The sequence below is a fragment of the Aedes aegypti genome, chromosome 2 (assembly GCF_002204515.2).
Source record: "Aedes aegypti strain LVP_AGWG chromosome 2, AaegL5.0 Primary Assembly, whole genome shotgun sequence".
NCBI classification, from domain to species: domain Eukaryota; kingdom Metazoa; phylum Arthropoda; class Insecta; order Diptera; family Culicidae; genus Aedes; species Aedes aegypti.
This window is the reverse complement of record NC_035108.1, coordinates 78,514,972-78,528,777: the sequence shown is the minus strand read 5'-3', so window position 1 is coordinate 78,528,777 and position 13,806 is coordinate 78,514,972. Positions and strand designations below refer to the sequence as shown.

The following is a 13,806-nucleotide window of genomic DNA, read 5'->3' as shown; positions in this document are numbered from 1 at the left end:
GCAAGACCTTCGCATCGCAACAGAAACTTTCCCACTCACGACGACGAACCGATGAGCTTTTCCGCAACCGACGAAAGCTTTGGCTCCACCACTATGGAAGTGCGAAACCTTTGCTCCATTCCGTTGGAACGCGAATTTTCCTCGCTCACTGGAAGTCTTCGGCTTGCTACTCTCGCCTCTGCTCGCGATCTCTCTTGCTCTCTGTCTCCGCAAATTGCGTTTACGAAGTTCGGTCGGAAGCTTTCCAGAGCAGAGGTGTTCTCCCATCATCGTCGTCGTAAAGGTATTTCCCGCGATCCGACGTGAGCGAATTTCGTTCGCACCTAAAGTGGGAGTATGGGCGATTTCCAGGCAACAGGTCGATCGGCGTTCACCTCTTCGCCAGTTGTCTTCGGTATCGCGCTCAGAACAGACGTGTGTTTTGCAAACAACGTGTCCTCGCGCTTTCCGTTTCGCGGCGTTGTGCAAACTCTTTTGATCGCTTAGATTAGAGCGAGAGAGAGCACACCTCTTTTTTATTCGGAATTGCTGTGCCGTTTCACGCGTTGTTTCAATTTTGCTGCACTCCCCCGTATTTGAGTGGATGTTCTGTCAATGCAAGATTTTTTTTTTGTAATTCTGATGCGCGGTGCCCCGTCGTTTCATTTGATTGAATTTCCGCGCGCTGATCCAACGCAATCGGTTTGTATTGTGAACAGTGGCTGTTGATGGGATTGATGGGGTTTTAGGGAGATTTGTTTGACGTTTTTTGAATTTGATGAGAAGTTCGTGGAATGAAGAACAGAACTTGAAATACTCCGTCGACGTTGCCCCAAAAATCCGTGCTTCAGTGGTTAATTCGCTTAGTAACAACAGTTATGAAGAGAGAACCGGTGTGAAGAGGAATCTCCAAGAGCTTGGCCGAAGTTGCTTTAGGGACTGGATAGTGACTGCACCAAGCATGCAAGCGACGAACCCGTCGTTGTCGTAGTCTTCGATCGGAAGGACCTGTTTTCAAAACTGAGGGCCGTCGTGTTGCGTTGTAGGCATCTTGAACTTGAATGAAGCAGCAACTCGAGCCAATGGAGGACGAGGTGCGGAATGTGGCTCAAGTACTTTCTTTTCGACGCAGCCATCGGCTGCGCGAAGGAGATAAGTAAGAGAAGCAGTTGCGCCGCACAGATGAACTCGATGCACTTCGTGTGGTTTTGGTGCTTGCCAAAGTTGAAAAGAAGCACGAGGTCACAATCTCCTCAAAACGGCGTGTTGACCCCCTGAAGGCGATCCACGACCCGGTCAGCTGCTGATCCGCGTGAGTTGCCGCCAGAGATTTCGCCAATCTCAGTTGCGCTGTTCAGAACCGACGCCACCGCCGCAGCCCGCTTTGCCGCATTGCACACAGATGTTGAAAGTGAGCTCTAGCTTTTGAACGAGTCGCGCCCGACCGCGAAGAAAAGTGAAACCCAAAACACAGAGAAACAAAATAATAATAGTATAGTAATGAAAGAGACCTGCTAGAAACCCGCTAAATGTTACATAACTATTGGACGGTGACCGCCGCAGTGTCGCAGCGTCGTTCCGTTGTGGAACTTTTGTGCGACCCACCCCTCGAAACCATCACACGAGAAAAATAGGCAATTTTTCGAACGATTCGAAAAATTCGGTTTCTGTTTACTATTGCCATGGTGGAAGTAGTGCGATGTGTGATTTGTCGTTGCCACTGCCGTCCTCGGAATGTCAATGGACGGCGCTGGTGTAACATGTGAAAATAGTTCAAGTTGCTATAATGAAGGTATGCTTAGTAGGTGTTCAGTTAAGGTGAATGAAATTCAGGGAATCTGTTTCAATAGTAGTTCAATACCTCCAGCAGTCCTCAATACCTATCGAATACCAAAATGAAGTATTTTCAATTGTTTTAAACATTTTTCAAAATACCATTATAATACCAAAATGAGGTATTGACAACTGAACAATACCTAATTATGGTATGATACCAAAATATGGTATGCATAAGTTATTGCGAGTTATTCTTTCCTCCACGGGTAACTACGATGTCAAAGCAAATTCATTTCAAAATCCACAAATGATGGTAGTTTTGAGGAATTAGATGTCCTTAGATGTTCGTTCTGAAGTTCTACAAATTGGTCGGCATTAAGTCAGAGCGGACCACGTGAAATGTTTCATATTTTGACCAAAAATTGGATTACAGTCGACCGCTTTGCAATTTTTTTAACTCGTGAATATTTTGGTTCAACAGTTCCACACATCTTTGTGTTACTTTCAAACATTAGAGTAAGGTGGGGCAAAAGTTCGACCTTAGTGGTATAATCAAAGTTTCCAGGAAAATAATAGCAGATGAAACAAAACAAATACCATACAGCGAACCTTCATCATATTGGCTATAACTTTGCTGAACAAACTTGTGTCAAAATATTTACCCATTTTTAGTTATAACAGTTTCAAAATTGATTGTCTTATTCGAACTTTTGCCCCACCGGTGGGGCAAAAGTTCGAATCTAGTGTGGGGCAAAAGTTCGTTGGCTAAAACACAAAATATTAATACTTTTATGCCAGGCGTACTTTCTACCAGCCGTAAACTAATGTTTGCCGAAAAATACACACTAAATTTTCATCAAAAAATGCCCAAAATAGGGTTAATTGTAATACACCCAAAAAATAGCAGTTTTTCGCAAAACTAAGGGAAATGTAAAATTTTTGTGACATTTTTCGCACGATCAGGCAAATTTCGCTAAATTTGAAGATAATATGTAGATTTCAGGAAATTTGAAAAATTTTCTGTGGGTTTATACATGGGTCGAACTTTTGCCCCGCAGATTCGAACTTTTGCCCCGCTACGGGCCAAAAATTGATTCCAACTATTTATGGAAAAACTAATCCACGTCAAAGCATCCTTATGATAGGCCTAGAAACGCCCTTACATAAAATAATGAAAAATATTTTATCTTCATTTGGTTCCATGCATCGAAAGTTTGACCAAATATTACAATATTTACGTCGAAAAACAACAAATAGCCATAACTTTTCCAAATCTCAATCGATTTTTATGATATTTGGAGTGAAAGTCTCTTACTTGAATAGCATTCGAACCACCATGACATTTCTAAGTTTTGATTTGATTTGAGCTAGAAATCTCAAAAAGAAACTCTTGCCCCACTCGAACTTTTGCCCCACTTTACTCTACAATGTGAAATAATAATCTTGGAAGAACATAACCCAAACATCTTAAGGTGAAGATAAATCGAAGCCAAACCTCAATAAATTCCATAAACGTCAATGATTGATTTGACAAAAATATCGCAAGTCTAGAATATTCTATTCCTACAACACGTGTTTTGATTTGAACACAATTAGAATTCCCTATGTTCCAAACTGACAAACATATAACTCATGTAGTATTTCTTATATCTGAAGTTTAACATAATTTGTTATTTTCACTTGATTTCAAATTACTTTTTGATTACCGTAAAATGGGGTGTTAAGGGATGAAAAAAAAAATTTCACTTAAAATTCGAGCAACTTCTAGTATGCCAATAATTGAACAAAATACAGTCCTACAATTCTCCCGGCGTGTATATCAAAAGCCAATTACAATGAAGACGATTCTATGACAGATTTCTGAGAAAATCATAAAAATGTGTGATTTTTGGCGAAAATGCAAAATGGGGTGTTAAGGAATTTGAGCTTTGTATATAAAACTATATTTTGCCAACAGCAACAAAAATATTTTGGTCAACTGATGTGTCCCTTCAACTCTAAAAGTCTTGTTCAATCTAAAGATGATATTACTTCAATATAATTCAAGTTGAAACTCCTGAAAACGCTAACCGTTTTATTTTAATTGCTAAATCTCTCATACCCATTGATTCTATTTTCAAGCAAGCTATCAGTGCATCGCATAATTGTCTTGAAAATATTTTTAAACTTATATGCAGTATTCGTATCCTAGAACAGTGCAGAGCAATCTTGTCATGACTTGTGAAAAGAAGGATAATTTCAACAAGCTTTAAGTGTGAATAGGGTAAGTGTCCAATTTACCTTTTAAATAAAGTACCACACCAAATTCAGAGTTTCTTAATATCAATAGTATCAGCTGATGGCTGATGCTCTAAAACTATCAATATCACTTGCGAGCTATCAATATCACTTTGATTTGACAACCAACAGCATTGATGCGACATAGCAATTTAGATCATAATCACTGCAGAATGAGTGATCACGTGGTAATTATCCATGCTTTTAAGGTTTTTCAGTGACCAACACGTAATTTCAATTTGTTTGCAGCACTGTCAAAAAAAATCATACTAATAAATTGCCTTTTTATTTGCCTAATTTTAGGCTAAACTCAACCCATCAGTGAGATCCATAGTCTATCGCCATCAATGCACTGGTGATGAAGTAGACAGCATGATGTTGATGTGATATGGAATGATCCGAATTGTATCGCATTCGACCTGTACAAATCAGCAAATTTTAAGCGTTGATAGTGACAGCGAGCAACTCTGCACCAAATAACGGATATGCATGTAACACCCAGTGGCATGATCGAGAAAAATCCTAACGAAAATTTTCCAATATAGAGCGGAAATCTCTCACACTATACCGCACACTATATATTTTCCAAAAAGAGCTCTGAAATAACCTTTTATTATAATTGTTTATCTAGGTCCTAGGTAATGCTTAAAATAATTAATAGCTCCAAAACCATCTCAAATAAGATAATCATTATTATATGCAAACTTTTCACCAATGTGAACAGCTTTTGAAAATATTATCATGAAAAACCCATATTCACATTAATCAGTTTTTATCTACATTTTCCTACCAATTTTACCAAATTTTGAAAAAAGTCATTTTTGGTGATAATTAGTGACTTACTAAATAGATCCCTTAACTTTACGTTGCAGTTCAACTTCACGGAACAACTCAAAACTATATTGAAATATATTACGGCATAAATGTAATGAGTTTAGTTACTTAGAAAACTTAGAATAGATAATTCCTTAACACCCCACTTATCTTCAAAACAAGACTTTTTTCATAAAAGTTTCTAAAAATCGTAACCCAGACATAATTTTAAGAAGTTTTTGTCTGTACTATGATCTCAATTAAATTTCCTTATCTTCTACCTTACTCGCGAATTTTTCTCAAATATATTTCATGGTTTTGTAGATAAATGTTTTTAGACCATAAAATTTGAACAAAAATGTTTTGAAAGGTTTTCAATTTCTAGAAACCACAATACTTCATATTAATAGACAGCTCCTTTTACATGATGCAGTTCACAATCCTCTGAACAAATCGAGCATTTCAGATGACTTATATATCGACTTTCTAGGTTTCTATGATTTGTCGAACTTGGTTGAGAAGTTCAATCCCTTAAAACCCCACGAGTCCTTAACACCCCATTTTACGGTACTTATAACAAATTGTGTTATTATTTTGCTTTCTGACTAAGACAAATTTAGAATAGACTTTATTATTATAACTGAGTTTAGTTTTAACAGTGTTATAATTTTTTCGACCTTTTCAGAATTTAATAAAATTTGTTATTGATAACACATTTTGGCATAATTGTGATACAATTTTGTTGTAATCCACTGGACGGGGGCCTGCATTTTTTCAATTAATTTTTCACCCTCTAATATGTAATAAATTAGTCAATCAGTAAGGAAGAGTAAAAGTGTATTTATTCCTAAAAAACAACCCCACAACAATAAAAATTACAACTTCTCGCTCCTGTCTGTATTAGCTCCACAATGTTTTTATATAGAATTCCTTACAAAATTCTATAAAAATTCATCTTTTTATCATTTTTTGCGGGGTTTGATTCATTTAAAATAGTTTAATAGTTTTTCCATGAATGATTTGGTTATTCTTGATAACTTGCCAAATGCTGAAAGAAATTAAAAAAACTACGATTAGAAATTGTGTGCGCTAAGTTCAGTTAAAACTGATGGAACATCGCCCAAAAATCTTTTCAATAATAGATAAATTCATCAAGGTCTTCTTGAATTGTTGGTAGATGTCTCCTAGAGTATATCGAAGAAATACCTAACAAAATCATAAAACAATTTCTTCAAATTATGTTTCTTTGTTTTCCTGAACTGTTTTCAATTATTTTATTCCGAAATATCGTCAAAATTATTCATATAATGGTCCCCGGAAATTCAAAAAAGTTTTCGTTCCATTATTTCATCACCTTGAACCGCACCGCCACATTCACCTTTGAGCTATCGGTTATTCCTGTATAGCATCACATTTATTTTCATCATGAGGATCTAGAGATTCGTGTATAGTTAAAAACTTTATATATCTTCAATTCGTTTGAATAAGGAGTTATAATTACTGAAAATAACTGAATTATGCTCCTTAAAAACGTGGTTATTTGATATTATGGGGTATTATTACTTAAATTATTGAGTTAATCATATTTTCCTATATGATGATATCAAATTCTTTAAGATATTTTCAACAAGTGTTTTGAAAATATAAGTGAAACTCATCATATATTACCTACTACTTTTTTTATTATCAAATAGGTAATTGTTAACTAATTTTAGTATGTTCTTTTGCAACAACGCCAAACTAATGCTCAAATCACATATTTTTTGTTGGAAGGATTTCAAAATTTGTTTCTGGAGTTTTGTTCTACATTTTAGCTCGATTGATTTTCTTTGACCATTTCAGAACGATTTCCAGTTTGGGTTGAAACTATTTTTTAAAATACATGCCTTTATATTGGGCTCTCGCCACAAAAGAGGATTTTAAATTGGGCTAAATTTTATTGGCCTGTAATCTTCTGGGAAATTGTAGATTGTAAATCTGATCTGCAAAATGTCATTTAGTAGTAAACAAAAATGAAATGTTGATGTTAATCAAAATATTTCACGCTAAACGTATGATCAAAATTTGATTATTTTTATACAAATGACCAACAAAATTCGATTATACTACTTTTCTCCGAATGTGGTTTCCTCGAAAGGCAGTTTTCCGAACGCCAGCTTTTCGAATTAACCTTTTCCCTGAATGCCATTTTTCCGAATTCTTTCCCCAAAAAATGATACTGTTGAAAAAGGTGCAGGAATAGTCTTCAGTGAAAGGGTGGTGAACTAGAAAGAACGAAAACAGTTGAAAGAAGGAGATATTTGGTGATTCTTGAGTGAACACATACTGGCAAAGATGCCGAGGGCGGTGAAACTCGAAGGAACCGCCAATGAAATAAAGAAGGGTGCATATCAGATGACCGGTTCATTCACCACCCTGAAATATTTGAAGTCATAAAAATTCCTGAGCGCTCCTATACTATTCGAGAAAATGGGCTATTCGGGGAAACGGGGTATTCGGGAAATTGGTGTTCGGGAAGAAGTAGCACAACTACAATATTCAATTATGGAATAGAAATGTTTGAGTATCTACGAGAAAATGGAGAGATCATTGAAGATTTGTACGCTCTACTGAAAAACATGATAAATTTAATACATATTTTTATCTGATACAACGCATTTCAGTACTGATAAAATATATCGTCAGGTTGAAATTTTTCAAAAGAACTATTTTCTCTAGTGTTCCTAGCAGAGGTTCACTTTGTCGTTCGGGTTTCCTGGAAATTATTTGGCTATGACAGTACGTATCGAGACATTATGATTGAAATGCCCCCATACCACAGTGAATTAGTGCTTAAGTAGTTTATTGTCCATACCTAATATCTTGATTTTTTTTCAATATAACAGACAATTACGACAAACTTTTCGAATCATGAAAGTAAAAGCGCATTTGCAACTAGAATCAGAATGCGTGATCAGTTTTCACCATAAGTTCAATTTTTAAATCAGTTCAATATATTTCTTTTGTAGATTTGCGCTTAAATAGGATGTTGCACACAACAAGAAGTTAAATGTAACAGCAAGCTTTCTCGACCAGACGGAAGAAACAAGATTATAACAGAATGTGTTCCCCCGATATGATTTTTTTTTATATCACCAGTTGTTATAAAACATGTACTGTTAGTAGTTGAAATAACAAAAATTCTAACAAAATTTGCACCAAACAAATCTAAAATATAACAAAACTTATTATAATTATAACAAAATTATTACAGAATGTGTTTCAAGGATGTTACAAAATAATAAAATTATTGTAAATTACATCAACATTCGTTACAAATAACAAATGTTGCTTCAATTTTGTTAGAAGAACTTTGAGTTGATGCAGAAAAATATAACATAATTAAACCAAAATTAGTTATTATAACAAAAGCTGTTTCAAATTTTGTTATAATTCAGTTATAGCAAATAACAAAATGAGTTGCGCTATATTTACTAACCAGCCAGAATCATAACAGTTTTTGTTAGAAAAAACGTGCAAGTAATTACAATAATTCGAATGTAATATAACGCAACATGTACGACGTGAGTAATATATAACAAAATCGAAACATTTTTACGTGTACATACACTTCATGTTTCTAGAATAAATTGGTGGAAAATATCGTCCCTTAATACTAAATAACTCTAAAGTAAACATTTTGAGATGTGCAACTTAGAAAATAGTACCGTTACAAGGTGATGGTTATTCGCAGAGAATATGAATGAAAAATAACTGTTACCTTATGTATTTTGAATCACACGCTTTTAATTATCTAGTTGTAGCATGGACAATATCGAGACTAATGCAAGAAAATGGACAAACCTTTATTGACCTTTTCATTAACCTATTTACACTTTACCAGGATTTAATCCAAACATAGCCAACTTTTTTCAATGGCTTTCATACCTACTAGGCTGTTTTAGCTTAGTTTCCAAAGCTTTTCTAGATCTAAACGCTGTCTGGATCAACAATCTTATATTGAGATGTTCGGTTGGTCTTTAAACTAATTAACTCATCACGCGTGGTAAAAATGGATAAATTATGAAAAACATGTGCTCAGGTGGGGTTCAAACCCAAAACTCTTGTATGCTAGACGAGTGCTTTACCAACTAAGCTACCGAGCCACTTGGTGACCCAATAACTCAGAAGGCCACAAGTTTCTTCTAGGATTGTAAACTTGTTGAATATGGGAACATTCCTTATTTTTCTGATAGTAATTATCACACTATGACCTTTCTCACAAGCTATGCCTAAGCTTATGTGTACTTTTTCGGGTTGGATCTGGGTACTATCATTACTCATACACACACATGGACCTTAATGACTAAATATGGAACAAACTAAAAACTAAATAAAATCAATAGTCACCCACATCGCAAGTAGAAAGGAAGAAGAAATACAAATTAAATAATACAGCAATATCAAACGAATAAGTGGCCAAGTGTTGAAACAACTGTGAAAAGTGTTTTATTTTAGTGTGCGATGCGGCGGCGGTGGTGGTAGTGCTTTCAATTGTGAAAAACGCACAGCGAGGAAAGAAGAAAAACTCGACTAAAAATCAAACAAAGAAGAAAACAGCCAATTTTATTGTCACACTAGTGGCGGACAGCGCTACAGCCCAGGAGTCCGAAGCGCCGAATTGTCGTAATTCATGCCCGGTGTCCAATTGCAATGTTGAACCGAACAAACTGATGGACGCGGACAAGACAAGAGCGGTTGTGGCCGGCTAGTGGTGTGATATGTGACATGATTACATTAAGCTAGGCTTTGTGTTCCGATTTTTGTCGCTTCGGCTGGTGGTTTGGGTTTAAGGTGAAACGGCTTGGAATCCAGAAGCAAATATTATACTAAAGCACAGTGAAATGCACTAGCAGAAAGCTTGTTTGGTTACGATTTGTTTAGTGACGGCCATCTTTGGATTCCGAGATGTTTTGCCCCTCGGTTGAACCAGTTGAAATTGATAGTTTCGACTGGTTGTGTTGTTGGCAAAGGACAAGCCGGAAAATAGTGGACCAGCAAAAGGTACTTTCTTCCTAGGGCGGGGAGGCAATATTGCGATACACCGATGCACTTGTGTTTATGTGTAGGTCGGTGTGAAACAGGAAGACGAATGGGGGCTGATGCTGTGTTTGGCCTCGAGATCGTGATATCGGAAACTGCGAGAGCACTCGGATGGATGGAAGGGCCTACGGATAGCTGGCGGACGATTTCAGTTGAACAGGTGGGATGTTTGATTATGATTTATGCCGTGATTGTAACAGAAATTGACGAGTTTGCTTCAAGAGTACAGTATCTATTTTTTAAAATCTTCCTTAGGTAATTATATTGAAGTATGAATTATATGTATTGTTCTAGTAAGCTACTTTTTCAAAGCCATAAAGTCTAATCATAATCATCATAAACCATAAAGTAAATCACTATTTTCAACTATTTTAGACACACCGTTAGGTCCATGAACTTTTCGTAATGGAAATTTCCTTGACTTCCCTGGGCATAGAGTATCATCGTACCTGCCACACGATATACGAATTCGAAAATGGCAACTTTGGCAAAGAAAGCACTCTGTTAATAACTGTGGTAGTCCTCGTTGAACACTAATCTGAGAAGCGAGCTATGTCTCAGTGAGGACATAATGCAAAAATGGTTTACGAAAGCATTTAAATGTTGTTTTCAATATGGTAACTATTTCCTCAAACCTGGTCACTAAAATATCTATTCTTGACAAAATTATTTGCTACCATCCCTGCGGTCTGGAACCTTGACGGATATCCGTTAAACGTTTCTATTTAACCAGCTGTCCGATTCCCGTTGCTTATTCAGTAAACGACAAGTTGCAAGCAGCAATTGCCGCAAATTTTGCGCAGGTCAAGGTTAGGAAAGTGGGTTGCGAGGTGGACCTAGTTAAGTCGTATTTCTCACTCGAAGTTTCATTCGTAGCTTCCACTAGCTTGTAAGACGTACATTTTCATGCATTGAACCTGTCGTTCTCCGTTACCTTGAAACCGTATCACGCTCACACCCATAAATGCCGCTGCACCTCCAGTCAAGAACGTCTACTGCCTCCTTCGTAAAAGTTTAAGAAAATTGCTTCGAACAACGATAGGCACTCAATTGCTTTGGGCATTCTCAAGTAGCGTTCACAACTACAATGACAACGACGTCGACGATGGTCGACAAACAATTTTCAAACTCAAAACGAAGCGATGTCGTTGAGTGCAAAATGGAAAGGCACTTTAGCGGAAAAACTAAAACTGCAATATCCTGTAGCAATTAGAAGCAAGAAATATCCGCTCGGAAACTTGTCAGGGTCCAATGAATGCGGAAAGACTTTCAGTTGATAAAGTCTGAGAGAAACATTCAGAAAGAATACCACCACAAAAATGATTAAAAAAATCTAACCCAGATAAGTCTGAGATTGAGAATTATGACCTCAAAAGCGAGTTACATTCTACGGGGAGTGGCCTTCGCGGAAATTATGAAACATAGAACTACCTGTTTGCACGCCACCTCAAAAGTGCTGCGCAATGTTTGGACAACAATCTGGGTGTCAAAAAAATGTCACGATCAAATGCGAAATTGTATGTAAAAAACTCGGCAAACAGCGTTGGACCGGCATCGAGCCAGTCAAAATATGTCCAAAGCCATAAACGACAATTGACCGTCGTTGTAGTCAAGTTCAGCGAATAGGAAAGGTGGCATAATAGACAAGCCTCTTTTCATCTTCAAGCATTAACTTTGTTGGAAATTATCCAGAATGTCAAATGTTTCAACTCACGTTAGTAAACTCGTGCTATGTGCATTCTTCAAACAGAAATATCCATCCATTTTAACGACAGGCGTGAAAACAGAAGGTGATTTATTGCAGCAATTACGGTCTTCTAACTTCCAACGGGAGCGCGTCTGTTATTACACAGCTAGAATGTAATACAACCAACCCGAATGGCGGTGCTGAATCATGGGTAGTTTACGTGCAATTACAAAAGCTCTGCGGTGGCCATTTCACAATAATGGTGATAATGGTGCATAAAAGCTGTCGGTCGGAATGAGTGGGTTTACTGGTGTCGTCGGTTGTCACCAGTCGGTAAATCATTTGGGACTTCTGATGACACGACGACGGGCAGTGAAATTTACGGATTTTTAATTGCTTTGTTCCAATGGAATGATGTTCCATGGAACTGCGAGTAGCACGTGAGATACTTTGTTTAATATTTCATTGCTAAGAAATGTTTGAAATGTCGATTCTGGAGTACCCAATAAAGAGTTACAACAACGGTCTTTGGATACAACGAATTTTCCAGAGTGATTCTATGAATTTCCGTTTCCAGAGAGAGAGAGTTCTCTTTAGAGATTCAACGAAATTCTCAGGAGAAAGTCTACGGAAATCCTCAATGGATTTTACGAAATTTCTCTGAAAAAAGCTACGGATTGTAATGGAAGTGATTGTATGGAATCCCTCAGGCGAAATTCTTCCGAACTCATCGGTATGGATGCTACCGAATCTCTCAGATCTCTATTAAATGCTTCAGAATATCCAAACAACCAGAATGTACGTATGACTACATCATCTTTTTCGTTATGCAATGCTTATATTTGCAAAGTTTCCGTATAAGATGTCGTCAAAATACCTTATATATGCAAAAGTGGAGGCGATATATGTGCATATTTTATATGATGAAAATTGGCATGCATCTATACACTCAGATTTTATTGCGAATTATTTTGTAATCTTATGCGACTTAATTTATGATAACAAACTTGATTTTAGAGCTGATACGGAATGATTCGACTTACCTTGTACTTGAAACGGAATAAAACAAAATGCATATACTCGATATTCTGTACCTCGATATTTCCCCTAACTCGGTGGAATACGTGGTTCCTTCAATCTAGCATGCTTCGATACCTCTGTAAGTCGATACTTTCTAACTCGATGTTCCCTAACTCGATGCGATCTGTTTGAGTTTCCCATGTGAGTTTACCTCTCTAACTCGATATTTTCATGAAAAGTCCCAAATGTTAATAAATATTATGATTAAATTTATAATGAAATTGAGGTTTACTACACATTTCTGGATGACATTTATTTTAATTTTATCAGGCCATTAAAAAAGTACCACATAGGTAAATGTGTCAAAATGGTATTATTCTTCACGTTAAAATCATTGTTTTGAATGTACTTTGTCAAAATAATGAAAAATTAAAAACTTGAAAAATATGTGTTCTGTATCTCGATACTTCCCTAACTCGATGGTCCCTTCAATATCGAGTTGGAGAGAGTTGACTATAACGTTTTATTCGATGAAACTTGTCACTCAAACGATTTTCATCATCGTTTTGTGTGGGTGCGATGTTATTTGTATAAGTAAAATAGTTTATAGTTCAATATTCTGCGATTGCTGGTTGTCTGGGTAGATTCTACGGAATTCTGCAGAAGACGTTATATGGAATCCCACAAAAAAAATTATGTGAAATCCCTCAGAGTGAATTCTACAGAATCTCTCAGAAAAAGATTCTACAATATAATAGATAATTTGCAATCCCTCAGTAGGGATTTGACAAGATTCTTCTGGGGGTTCTACGAAATTCCTAAGGGACTAGACTGAATTCTTCACAAGAGATTCTACGGAATTCCTCACAAAAGATCCCTAAAAGGCAATCTACGGAGACCCTCATGAACGAATCTATGGAATCTTCCATAAGAGGTTCTACGGAATCTATCAGATGGGATTTTTAGGAATTTCAACATTTTTTTATAGGTGCATGATCATTATTTTATTGCAAGTCTCTAAACAGTTTCTGTTCTAAATGGACGGTTTCTTAAGTCATTTTTTTTTAAAGAAAGTGGTTTCCTTTTTTCCTGGCGGTGGTGCTTATACTTGAGGCTGCAGAATTTTATACAATACGATTTCATAATTTCTTCAGTAGTTCCTTACAGATCAG

At 36.5% G+C, this 13,806-nt stretch overlaps 1 protein-coding gene across 1 annotated transcript in view; it reads left to right on the top strand.

Annotated features, from left to right (window-relative positions):
• The first annotated feature begins 381 nt into the window (after positions 1 to 381).
• The window catches only part of LOC5574802, a 266,282-nt gene continuing 252,857 nt past the window's right edge, over positions 382 to 13,806 (top strand). The window contains exon 1 of the mRNA XM_021841320.1: positions 382 to 681. The gene's annotated coding sequence lies outside the window, so the exon portion shown is untranslated. The remainder of the gene's footprint in view (positions 682 to 13,806) is intronic.